We start from the raw sequence: 13,053 nt of genomic DNA, 5'->3' as shown, positions 1-13,053 counted from the left end.
ATCGACAATCACCACTTAGAAGACAAACCCAACACCAGAGCTACTATAACTTGGACAGAAGAACGAAGGAAGAAGCTCAGCGAGAGGATGAAGAGATTTTGGGAGGAAACGTAGGCCAACACATCAGCTAAGCAAGTTCAACCGTGCTCCTGAGTAGGGCATAACGATGTAAAAAAATGTCCTCAAACATCGTGTTGCAGTCGTTTTGATTTGACACCGTTTAGGCCCAGTGTACATATACGTGATGACGAGCGGAGGCGGGACGAGTCCCAGGCTACACCGAAAGGGCAACCATGAGGTGCAGGCCTGGCGGAGATTTTCAGGTGACGTTATTCAACATGTACTCGAACGATTAAAGTGACGAGGGCATAGTTGTCTTTAAAAGCCAGAGGAAGTTTTTGGGTTCACCCTTTGTGGTTAAACAAAATCAAGAGGACATCCTTTGACCTAATGAGAGATCTAGAAATGTATCCGGATATGTTTCAAAACTACTATAGAATGTCCCAGGAGTTTTTTTTTTTTTTTTGCGCCGAGTTCTAACCTTGGTAAGGGATACCCTTACCCACAATAGGCTTTTGCACCACAGTGATTAAAGGAACTGGACGAGAGGCTCACGCTTTCTGAAATAAGTTCGAGAAGCGAGGAGGAAGTGTGCTGATTGCTGGGTAGGGTGCGAGTACCTGTACCTCGTGAGCTCGGTGTGCATTTGCCCGTTCTTTTACGGGGAGGAGGCGTGCAAACGTGTGCTTCCCGTCTCGCCTGCACCGCGCCTCCGCCCGTCGCCACTCCTGTGTGTATTGGAACTTAGGCTTCCGCTCAATTTCAGCGTTTCATTGTATTTTATGAGATGGCAGTGAAACGGGAACTCTGTTGGGCGATTTAAGGCTGAGTTTTAATTTTGTCGGATGAACACAGAGATCATTTACATTCCAATACCTGACGTGGATCCTGAATGAGCTTTTTTCCTCCGGTAAAAGAACCTGCCGGGCGAGTTGGCCGTGCGGTTAGGGGCGTGCAGCTGTGAGCTCGCATCCGGGAGATAGTGGATTTGAACCCCACTGTCGGCAGCGCTGAAGATGGTTTCCCGTGGTTTCCCATTTTCAGTCCAGGAAAATGCTGGGGCTGTACCTTAATTAAGACCGCGGCCGCTTCCTTCTCAATCCTAGGCCTTTCCTGTCCCATCATCGCCATAAGACATATCTGTGTCGGTGCGACGTAAAGCAAATAACAAAAAAAAAAAAATCCTATCCGGGATCCGGAAGCCGACTCTGTACCACTTATCTATAGAGGGAGCCTCATGATCCACAAGTTTCCAAACATCTCGTTGCTATGAGTTGTGTACTTTACACTGCCTGACAAAGTTAAGCACTCAGGAGTGGTCCAATATTTTCACATTTCGGTGTACATACATATCATTTATGTGTGAGAGAATTCTTCGATTTGCAAGGATCTGTAATGTGTAGAACGCCCACCAGAGTGCATTCGTGATGCCACCGTCCTGCTGTTGATAAGTTGTTACCAGTCAACTGATGTGAGTCAGACTGTTAAACAAGGCATGCAGAGAGGACTACGTACAGTACGAAGCATCCGCGTTGCCTCGCAGATGCGTCAGACAGCCTATTCACCAATTGCAAGCATTTGACATAGGCCGCATTGTGCGAATGTATGAGGCTGGTTATTCGTATCGTGCAATTGCCAAGCATGTGGGCCATTCAGATGTCAGTCACAGTGGCCCTACGTTGGACTCACTGGGTACATGCGGGTACCCAGTCACGTCGCGCAGGTTCGGGTCGACCAAGAAACACCACTCCGAGAGAGGACCGTTGTATGGTGCGCCAAGCATTTCTGCATCCCATAACTTCGGCACTTGCCATCCGCGAGCATGTACTGGAGACTCTGCAACATCCTGTGAGTTCCCGCACAGTGTTTCGACGAGTCGCGTCCGCTGGACTGTGGCCCTACTGCCCCATGCGTCGATTGCCATTGACTCCAGAACACCAACGCCTCCGTTTGGAGTGGTGCTTTGTCGGGAGGCATGGACAGAGGACGACTGACGTCGTGTCATATTCAGTGATTAGTCCCGCTTCTCCATAATCTCCAACTACCATTGTGTGCGGGTTTGGTGGCGTCGATGGCTGAGGGCAGATCCTACCCATATTGTGGAAAGACATACAAGTGTAATCCCTGGCATCATGGTATGGGGAGCCATAGAATATTCGTTCAGGTCACCTCTGATAGTGCTTCGGCAGACTTTGACGGCACAGCGATACATCACAGACGTTCTGCGTCCAGACGTTTTACCCCTTATGGCACAGCACCCTGGGACAGTGTTTCAACAAGTTAATGCATGTCCACACACAGCACGTGTCTATGGACTGCCTAGAGCATGGCCAGCAAGTTCTCCGGACCTCTCCATCATTGAACACGTGTGGGAATGACATTGGAAGGGGACTCTGTCCTAATACCAACCTGCGGGATCTGGAGGGACGGCTGCAACAACTGTGGACGAACCGCATAACGCCATGCGACACTACTTACCTGGCGCCAACATTCCACTTGTAACTGCCAACGGCCTTGACTGTTTCATTCCACATTGTAATCAGTTCAGTAAAGGCACAGGGTCTTTCAACATATGTAGTTTCATTCACTTTCAACCACTCCTTCTGGGTGATTAACTTCTTTTTTTTTTTGTCAGGCACTGTAATCTAGTAGAACAGTAAGTTTTCTAGGAAGGGAATCAAGAGGGATCTGCTTAAAAGAAGATTGTGTATAAGTGTAGTTGTTTTGTTTGATACAGTTCTTCATGCTCTCTTACCCTATGCTAAACTTTTCCTTTCTTTAACTCCTATATATATTCTAAATTGTTTGTGTTATTCGTGCCGTGGTCTTCCTCTTCAGTTCTTACCACCAACACTTCCTTCAGAATCTAACTGAACAAAGACTGGGGGTGTCTCAGTCTAAACCTTCCTCGGGCCATCTTTCGCTAAAACTGTTCTCTCACCAACTCAGTTGAGCATCTCGTTATTTGTGACCTGATCCTTTCCTTTTACCTTCAGCATTCTTCTGTAACACTGTATTTCAAAAGATGTATTATATTTCTTTCTGCGCTTATTTTTTGTCCATATTTCACTTCAGTACAGTGCGAAACTGCAAACACAAGTCTTCACAAACATATTTCTGATATGCATATAATATTTATGTTTTATATAAGCAAATCATGTTCTCCAGAAATACTTTTTTGGCTTACACTTCAGTATTTAGGATTTTATCCCCGTCTTACTTACTTGTGCCATCAATAGTTATTCTGCTACACTAGTAACAGTATTCTTCTACCTCCTGTATGACTTCATTTCCTAACATAAGATTTCCGGCACATCACCTTATTTCGTTTGACTGCATCCCATTGTTTTCCTTTAGAGATTTATATTCACCTTGTATTCCTTTGCCGACACTGTACTCTAATTTGTTTGTCTTCTTCATGCCTTCTGTTCTTACTCCCGAGACTTCCTTCCTTCCTTTATTTATTTATTTATTTATTTATTTATTTATTTATTTAGTCCTTGGCTCTAAGGCCCAGCTGTTATAAAACTATCGAAATTGTTGGATGAGGCTGGTATCAAGTTCTTATGTGTGGAAATTAATGTGGTTACTGAAGCACTTACTTTGTGTCCTCAAGGGTGCGTTAGGACATGAGATGCTGAATCTACCAATATTTGTTGCTGCTATGGTTGTGGTATACTTAAAATGTAATTGCTATTGTTCATTTTACTACAGTATAATTAATTACCGCATACATACATAGACCGTAGCTGTTCATGGTTTTGAACTTTCTGTATGCCGTCAGTAACTTTGCATTTCTTTTCCAGGTAGAGATCCGATGAGTAACCGTTAGCTGTGTGTGGTCTACCTTCCTTTCGGTAAGCTTAAAAATAATTATTATAGTAGTTGAAGTCCTGTACCATGACGAATAGAATACATAGTGAGATCACTCACCGACTTCAAGATAGTGTAGCCAATCACCAACGCTGCACGGTCAGCTGTTATTATTTTTGCTAGTGGCTTTACGTCGCACCGACACAGATAGGTCTTATGACGACGATGGAATAGGAAAGGCCCAGGAGTTGGAAGGAATCGGCCGGTTTTTTGCTTTACGTTACACCGACATAGATATATCTTATGGCGACGATGGGATAGGAAAGGTCTAGCAATTGGAAGGAAGCGGCCGTGGCCTTAATTAAGGTACAACCCTCGCATTTGCCTGGTGTAAAAATGGGAAACCACGGAAAACCATTTTCAGGGCTGCCGACAGTGGGATTCGAACCCACTCTCTCCCGGATGCAAGCTCACAGCCGCGCGCCCCTAACCGCACGGCCAACTCGCCCGGTGGTCAGCTGTTTAAGTGGAGGCTACACTAATACGCATATAACCAACTACAGTACCTAAATGTTTAGACTTATGAGTACTACTGGCCAAAAATTGTAAATAATATTCTCAGTCCCCACGAAGAAATATCTTTGGACTTTAATAAGAGAACACACGAGATAAAATGGTACATTACGAAAAACAAAAGCAATACAGTGCATCAGATCGAACGAACGTCTTCCATTCCGTTTTCTTAATCTTCCCCTGTAGGAAATTAATCCTAGCTTTGAATGAGGAAAGGGACATTTGGCCCACATTAAATTACGAGTTGCGTTCTTTAGTCGCATTTTGAGAGACGCTGTTGGCTTTTGGGCATCGGTAAGAGAACTAGACTGGCCGTCAATTTCACTACAACTAGGCTGACCTTGAAACCTTGCCGCTCACTGTTGCCCTCACTGCTTCACTCACATCGTGATTCTTGTTCCTTATCCTCTTCATACTGTCTTCATTCCTTTTCCTACTGAGTGCCCCTAGCGATTTTACCTCAGTAGATAGGTATTTCGCTAAATATGAGACACCGCTCCTGGTTTTAATTTCCGGCTCACACGAGGAAGTTCAACGTTTTTACCGTTCCCAACGAAACGGTCCGCCTTTATAAGATAGTCAAATCTGCCCAAAATACTCAGGTCACACATTCTGCTTTTGGCTGACAATTGCTTATCTTTCCGCGGAATAACTCTCGTCCACTTGTCAAACAGTTTATTTTCTTTTGGCAGTGTAAAAAATCGCCTACCATCACGCTTCCTTCCGTAACTCGATTTACAACCAGGAAAGAAACAGTACGACATTTTGTCGAAATAATAAAAAAAAGTAGTTGATTACACACACAAAGTACTGCACAGATATTAATACAGACTGTCGGGAAATATACAAACAAATTCCCTCGATAGGCGTTACAATTGTTACGATGACTTTGCGCAGGCACGCTGTTACCTTCGTCGACAATTTGGCGTACGTGTTGTTGCAGCTGGTTCGTTGTGACTGCAGCGCCACACTCCGGCGGAGCCACCAACGACAATGTTAAGGAGCGGAGTGATCACACTAGGTACTCTATTCGTCATGCCTTGCAATGTGTGGAATACTTTGTTTTACCGACATGCACATGTTTTCAATATAAGATGGATACGACGTTGAAATATGTTGTATATTCCGTTAGTAAAACTGTAGTTAACCAATGATGAAAGTTTCCTTCCTCTAGTCTGGTTGCTTGGCTGAATGGTCAGCGTATTAGTCTTCGGTTCAGAGCGTCCCAGGTTCGATTCCCGGCCGGGTCTGGGATTTTAACTGTGTATGGTTAACTCATCTAACTCGGGGTCTGGGTGTTTGTGTATGTCTCATTACAATTTTCTTCATCTAAACGCTACACACAACACTGCCAGTAGTCACATAAACACGCAGTAGTTATTACAACCCTCCGCATAGGGTTGGCGTCAGGAAGGGCATCCCAACCTAAAACTGAGCCAAATCCACACAAACCAAGCAAGTGGTTTCGGTCACGTAGCTATCAGTTTACATTTGGGAGGTAGTGGGTTCGGACTCAACTGTCGTTAGCCCTGAAGATTGATTTTCGTGGTTTCCCATTTTCACACAGGCAAATGCTGGGACTGTACCTTAGTTAAGGCCATGGTCGCTTCCTTCCCACTCCTAGCCCTTTCCTATCCCACCGTCGTCATAAGACCTATCTGTGTTGGTGCGACGTAAGCAGCTTGGAAAATCCACACAATTGTCGAGCCGAAGAAAATTGGGAAAAAGGACAGGAAGAAGTGATATGCCAGAAGGAAGTTTCCTTTCTCTGTGTCCGGCCCGGAGAGAAGCGCTGACCTTATGAGTCCAAGTTTCTGGGTTCGATCCCGGTTCAGCCCAGTGGTATTTGAAGGTGCTTATATACGCCAGCCTCGAATTGGTAGTTTTATCGGCTCGTAAGAAAAGAAAAGAAACTTCTGCAGGACGAAATTGCAGCACCTCGGCATCTCCGAATATCGTAAAAATAGTTAGTGGACCGTAGAACGAATAACATTATTTTTATGCCCGGTCGCCGCGGTCTAAGGGATTACCTAGCCAACCTTCTAGCCATCATCGTTAAGGCCTCACCATGGTTAGCCAATTCGAATCTCGTTAGTGGAAAGAGTTTTCACCATCAGAGACCTGGCCGGCGAGGTAGGAGAGGTGGTGATATTTTTTCTACTGTTTTAACGTCACACTTAACACACTGAAGGTTTTTCGGTGGCGAAGGGATAGTAAAGTGTGTTGAAGAAACATCATGAAAATGTTGTAAGTACTTGCATGGTAACATTCATGTTAGTATTTCAGTAATGCTTACACGCGATCACTACAAGCTGTGTATTTTAATCTCACTTTTAATGTGAATGAGGAAACGTGTGATTTTCAGCACGCCGTGCGGATCGTCTGTTTTTAATTATAACTGGGAAAAGAAGCACAGAGTTGTACAAATATTTTGTTATCTTATGCATTGTAAAGTTTAATATTTATCATTGGTTTTGCTTCTACTAAAGCAACCCCTAATAATCCCCGAGAGAATGAAAGATGCTTTCATCCATGAGGGAATAAAACATATTAATAGTCGTTAGGCCTTTACAAACAAGATTAATTTATTAATTGTTGCTAGCAAAACTGATGGTAATACTGATCAGACTACAGATTTCATTTTATTTATATTGAAAATTTCTATGTAGGGATCGAATTGAGGTTTTTTTTTCCTTTGCCCGATCAACGTTGCTCCCTCAGGGTTATAGCTTCTCTTCATGTATACAGGATATATTTGATTTAGACTGCATGGAGTGGTGCCTCTCGCTTGTTGGACGATTTGAGATTTATCTGCGATTTATCATCCATATGAGTTTATGCTATCCATCTGGTAGGTACGCTCGTGCAACCAGACTACATATTCGGATGTATATTGCAGTCAGTTACATTACTTCAAAATGTTTAGCTAACGAATCCAAAATTACAAAATGTTCGTGAAGGTAGCTGGGTTGATTTACTACGCTTAATATACAAACTGGATATTGAACTATTCAATGTTCACTCGATTTTGGGTATGGTAAAATTCTTTGGACAATACCTAATGCTTATGTCAATGCTGTGAGAATGTACTTCTCTTCTTCAAGACAAGCCAGACCTGAAAGAAATAAGTATATCTAAACAAATAAATAAATTCGAATTTGCTTAAAAATTTGTTACCTTCCCACATAAGAGTACGTTAATTTATTTTTTCAGGATTGTTTGGGTGCGGTTGCAGGTTGAATTGTAGTAAAACTTGCCACAGTTTCCATGCCAACTCTGTGTAATCTCAAGTCGCACATAGCGTAGTTGACAGCTCAACTTGTACTTTAACTTCAAATGGTACTAATAAGAATGGGGAGCGAGTTCTTTACACTACCAGCGATTGTTGGTTGGCACTACTAACTAAAGAGCTGGATGTTTAACGGCTTGAATTTCCAGGGAAATAATTACTGAGGCTTGTTGCAAGCCAAAGCTAATACTCGTTTATGTCTTCATATAATTTGCAGTATGAGAGACAGCCGCCGTTATCGACCGTCTCATTCCTAATGTCACCACGTCATAATTTAAGCAGCGACCTTCACCTTTGAAGTACTATTAAGTGACTGTGTGAAACAGGATAAGTTTTATTGACGTTTTCAAATCAGTATAGTGTACAAAAAAGACGCAATTTGGTTTAGTTTAAATCTTATGTCAACGCGTATATGTATAGACATTGAGAATCTTATTTTGTTGTTCGAAAAGAGCCTCCGTGGCTCAGGCGGCAGCGCGCCGGCCTTTCATCGCTGGATTCCCTGGTTCAAATCCCGGTTACTCCATGTGAGATTTGTGCTGGACAAAGCGAAGGCAGGACAGGTTTTTCTCCGGGTATTCCGGTTTTCCCTGTCATATTTCATTCCAGCAACACTCAAATATTATTTCATTTCATCAATCATTCATTAATCATTACCCCAGAGGAGTGCGACAGGCTTCGACAGCCGGCACAATTCCTATCCTCGCCGCTTGATTGGGGCTTCATTCATTCCATTCCTGACCCGGTCGAATGACTGGAAACAGGCTGTGGGTTTTTCATTTTGTTGTTCGAAACGCATTCGAAAATCATGTTCTACTCTCGTACATTAAAGGCATTGTTGCTGGATTGCTACCACTTGTACACGAAAGGCAGGACGTCAACTTTTGAACACAACGTTGGAACGTTAATAGTTCTACGTGAGTGGAATGACAAACACAGAATCATATTTATTCTGGGAGATCACAGATCACCAGTATAATGTAAAAATTTGCTAGTAGGGGTGAAATAAACCTTTTAATTACATCGTATTTTCTTGATCGTGTACCTTCGAGCAAATGGATTCATCACTGTAGCCATCGACAACAACGTATTTACGGTGAATCCACACTTGTGTATCCTATGTATCCTATGTAAATATACCTTTGGTAAATGAGACTTCTCCGCTTGGTGTTTCAGTACTTCAGATAGAAAAACGCAAGCGGACAAGTTAAGATAGTACGCCCAGTCAAAGCGCCACGCTGTGGTCATCTGCAAATCTCGTGTCCAGTATCGAGATATTTTGAAGCAGGATCGGTTCACATTCAACGTACGTGACGGCTCACCGCTGGGAAACTCCAAGTAGTCTGCGTGAATTCAGGTTCCGATGCCATGTCAATCATCAATCACTACTGATCTGCATTTAGGGCAGTCGCCCAGGTGGCAGATTCCCTATCTGTTGTTTTCCTAGCCTTTTCTTAAATGATAGCAAAGAAATTGTAAATTTATTGAACATCTCCCTTGGTAAGTTATTCCAATCCCTAATTCCCCTTCATATAAACGAGTATTTGCCCCAATTTGTTCTCTTGAATTCCAACTTTATCTTCATATTGTGATCTTTCCTACTTTTAAAGACACCACTCAAACTTATTCGTTCGTCGCCATAAGACATATCTGTGTCGGTGCGACGTAAAAGCCAAATAGCCGCAAAAACTTATTCGTCTACTGATGTCATTCCACGCCATCTCTCTACTGACAGCTCGGAACATACCACGTAGTCTAGCAGCTCGTCTCCTTTCTCCCAAGTCTTACCAGCCCAAACTTTGCAATATTTTTGTAACGCTACTCTTTTGTCGGAAATCTTTGTAGAACGTCTTACTTTAAACCACAAACTTCAACTTGTAAGACACCTATTAAAGGAAGAGAATTGTAGACATCCTTTCGATGGTCCTTCATCCTCTGCTCACTGATATCTTCATATTCGAAGGCATGCATTCTCTCTTATATTCCGAGTCCTTAATAATTTACCTATCAGCCAGTCAACACAAACGAATTTTACTCTCAAATAATGCGACCATTTATTTTTATAGCATATTGATGATCGTATATTCTGCTGCTCGGAAAAGGCGTCTCCGTGGTGAGGGGTGACAGTTAATTGTTAAGAATGATGGCCAATTAAATAATTTCATAAATTGACCAAAATGGAAACAACTTCTACAGAAATATCAAGAGTTCAGTTTCAATTGCCAAAACATATGTAATAGTGATCAAAAATGACCACAAACATTGAAGAGTATCGTAAATAATGAAAAAGGTGGCAGAAATTAGCCAGAGAATTTATATTCCTATTCGGAGTATCAAATATAAGTGTGTGTGTGTGAAGGTGGAGACCGATGATTGAATTATTTCCTATTATTGTTATTCTTTCGTAGCTTAGACGAATTTCATCAAAAAGCATGGGCCCAACGGATTCAACTCTCTTGATGATGACACCTTTTATGAAAAGTGATTCGGTGAATGTTTAAGAGTATATAGATGGAGGATGGTTCGGTAGATTTCAAATACACAGTATGTTCCACGGAGTGCTACGATTGCATAGAAAGTATGCAGTGTTCTCCCTAGGACCTTTTTGATGGGCGCACCGCCCTGCCGTTTTTACGGGCCGCCCGGCTAACATAACCTAGGTAATTGCTAATTACATAATATGTATACATATTTGAATCACTGGTTGCTCCAAATAACTGTTTATTAACACGATAAATCACTTTTATCAGTATAATTGCTTCAATTACATCGGAGGTTAAATGTTTAGCTTGACTGTCATGTAGTGTAGTACTCGAGTAGTTGTCTAGATTGACGTGAAATCGCATGCGTGCATTCGATTCCGCATGACGTCACAAAACCCGTATGGCACTCCACAGCAACCGCGTGGTAAGCCCCGGTGTTAGGCCTATATGATTATGAACGAGCAGTAGTCGAACCCCACTTTCGGCAGCCCTGAAAACGGTTTTCCGTGGTTTCCCATTTTCACACCAGGCAAAAAAGGCCACGGTCACTTCCTTCCCAATCCTAGCTCCTTACTATCCCATCGTTGCCATAAGACGTACCTGAGTCGGTGTGATGTAAAGCAACTTGTAAATGAAATATAAAAAGAGCGAGCAGTAGAACGCTAGAAGTTCGAAATACTCAGATATCTTCTTCGTGATAATAACACTAAAATAGTTATATTTTGCAGTTAATGTATACCTGATATTATTGTCAATACTAGGAGGATTAAAACTCAAATTTTAGCATGTTCATTTTTTACGTAGTATTCTCCGCCCGGCTACTCATTCCTGCCACCCAGCTGACGAAAATTTCTGGGGAAAACACTGGTATGTATTATGTTTCGAGGAAATTTAGGCGCAAATCAGTGAAAATTTCTTGATTAATGTGTATAATGAGGGTTCCTGATCTCAACTATTCCATTCGCTCTGCATAATATTCTCATGATGTATTTTAATAGTGATCATACAGCGAGAACTGCTGTTGAACTGAGTTCATGGCTCACCATATTACCACTCCGATATGTAAGAGAATTTTGAATTTATCATTCATGGGCAACAAAAAGAAGTGTTTCGATTATTTGAACATAGGGACATTTATCTTTCCTATAAGAGACTAATCACAAAGGTTAGCGGACTGAACGCGGACGTCTATGTTGTAGATATGGTTTGTGTGCTGAGGGTATCGAGACCAAAATTTGCTGCTTCAGAAACCATGAAAGCTTCTTGAGAGGAAATAATTTGATATCATCGTTCGGGCCTTGTTAAGAACTAGCCATTATTGCTGCTTTATTGGAGCATATCCGCTCTAGTCGACCCGTAATAACGGGAGTTAATCTTAAAAACGTGACCTCCCGGATGATGGTGGTGAATGCTGTGTTAAGAGCCAAATCAACGTGATTTTGTCAGGCCGGCAGAGAGCGCTCGAAAGTCATTTTGAGCATTGCGTTAAGACATGGAATGTACCGTTTTATCGATTGTGTCTCATCCATTGTTAAAGTCATTCCTCCCTTGGTGAGCTAGTTTCAGTTTATTGCCGTAGGACACGTCACTTTCCCATAAAGAGGAGGAAGTGCATGCTTCACATTCTCCAGTGTTACTTGACCTTTCTCTACGTTCCCTCAATAGTTAAGAGGACGCTACCTGTAATGACCATTTTAAAATACTCTCATTCCCCATAGAAAGGTGGTTTTGAATGTACACGAGACATGTAGCTCGATTTCTGAGACCATTTTTTATTACCGCGGTAGTCCACGAGAAGAACCTGGAGGTCGCGGAGATGAAAATACCACAGTGTAAGGTGTCAATCAATCAATCAATCAAGCAAGCAAGCAAGCAAGCAAGCAAGCAAGCAAGCAAGCAATCAAGCAATCAATCAATCACTACTGATCGGCATTTAGAACAGTCAGGCAGGGGGCCGATTCCCTACTACTGATTTGCATTTAGGGCAGTCGCCCAGGGGGGCAGATTCTCTATCAATCACTACTGATCGGCATTTAGGACAGTCACGCAGGGGGCCGATTCCCTATTAATCACTACTGATTTGCATTTAGGGCAGTCGTCCAGGAGGCAGATTACCTTTAAATCACGACTGATCTGCATTTAGGGCAGTCGCCCAGGAGGCAGATTCCTTATCAATCACTACTGATCTGCATTTAGGGCAGTCGCCCAGGAGGCAGATTCCCTATCAGTCTCTACTGATCTGCATTTAGGGCAGTCACCCATGTGGGAGATTCCCTATCAGTCATTACTTACCTGCATTTAGGGCAGTCACCCACGTGGGAGATTCCCTATCAGTCATTACTGACCTGCATTTAGGGCAGTCGCCCGGGTGGCAGATTAACTATGTGTTGTTTTCCTAGCATTTTCTTAAATGATTACAAAGAAATTTGAAATTTATTGAACATCTCCCTTGGTAAGTTATTCCAATCACTAATTCCCCTTGCTATAAACGAATATTTGTTCCAATTTGTCCTCTTGAATTCCAGCTTTATCTTCATATCGTGATCTTTCCTACTTTTAACGACACCACTCAACTTTATTCGTGTACTGATGTCATTCCACGCCATCACCCCCAAGTCTTCCCAGCCCAAACTTTGCAACATTTTTGTAACGCTACTCTTTTGTGGGAAATCACCCAGAACAAATCGAGTTGCTTTTCTTTTGATTTTTCCTAGTTCTTGAATCATAGGCATGCCTTGCATTTTGTTTTACATTAGACGCTATTTACCACTCAGTATACTGCAGGATTGTCTCTCAGCAATACCCCGTCAGAACACTGCTATGCTAATACGGACA

The 13,053-nt window shown here is 42.5% G+C and overlaps 1 protein-coding gene across 5 annotated transcripts in view; it reads left to right on the top strand.

Annotated features, from left to right (window-relative positions):
• Positions 1–13,053, top strand: part of bsk (mitogen-activated protein kinase dJNK) — a 662,508-nt gene that overhangs the window by 278,409 nt on the left and 371,046 nt on the right. For 2 of the 5 annotated variants that reach the window (XM_067138508.2, XM_067138505.2), the window contains exon 2: positions 3,867–3,917. The exons of 2 other annotated variants lie outside the window; for them this stretch is intronic. The gene's annotated coding sequence lies outside the window, so the exon portion shown is untranslated. The remainder of the gene's footprint in view (positions 1–3,866; positions 3,918–13,053) is intronic. One more of the 5 variants, XM_067138507.2, reaches the window with a different exon arrangement.

Source organism: Anabrus simplex, chromosome 1 (assembly GCF_040414725.1).
Source record: "Anabrus simplex isolate iqAnaSimp1 chromosome 1, ASM4041472v1, whole genome shotgun sequence".
NCBI classification, from domain to species: domain Eukaryota; kingdom Metazoa; phylum Arthropoda; class Insecta; order Orthoptera; family Tettigoniidae; genus Anabrus; species Anabrus simplex.
The sequence above is the reverse complement of the archived record's forward strand: the minus strand, read 5'-3'. Positions and strand labels throughout refer to the sequence as shown.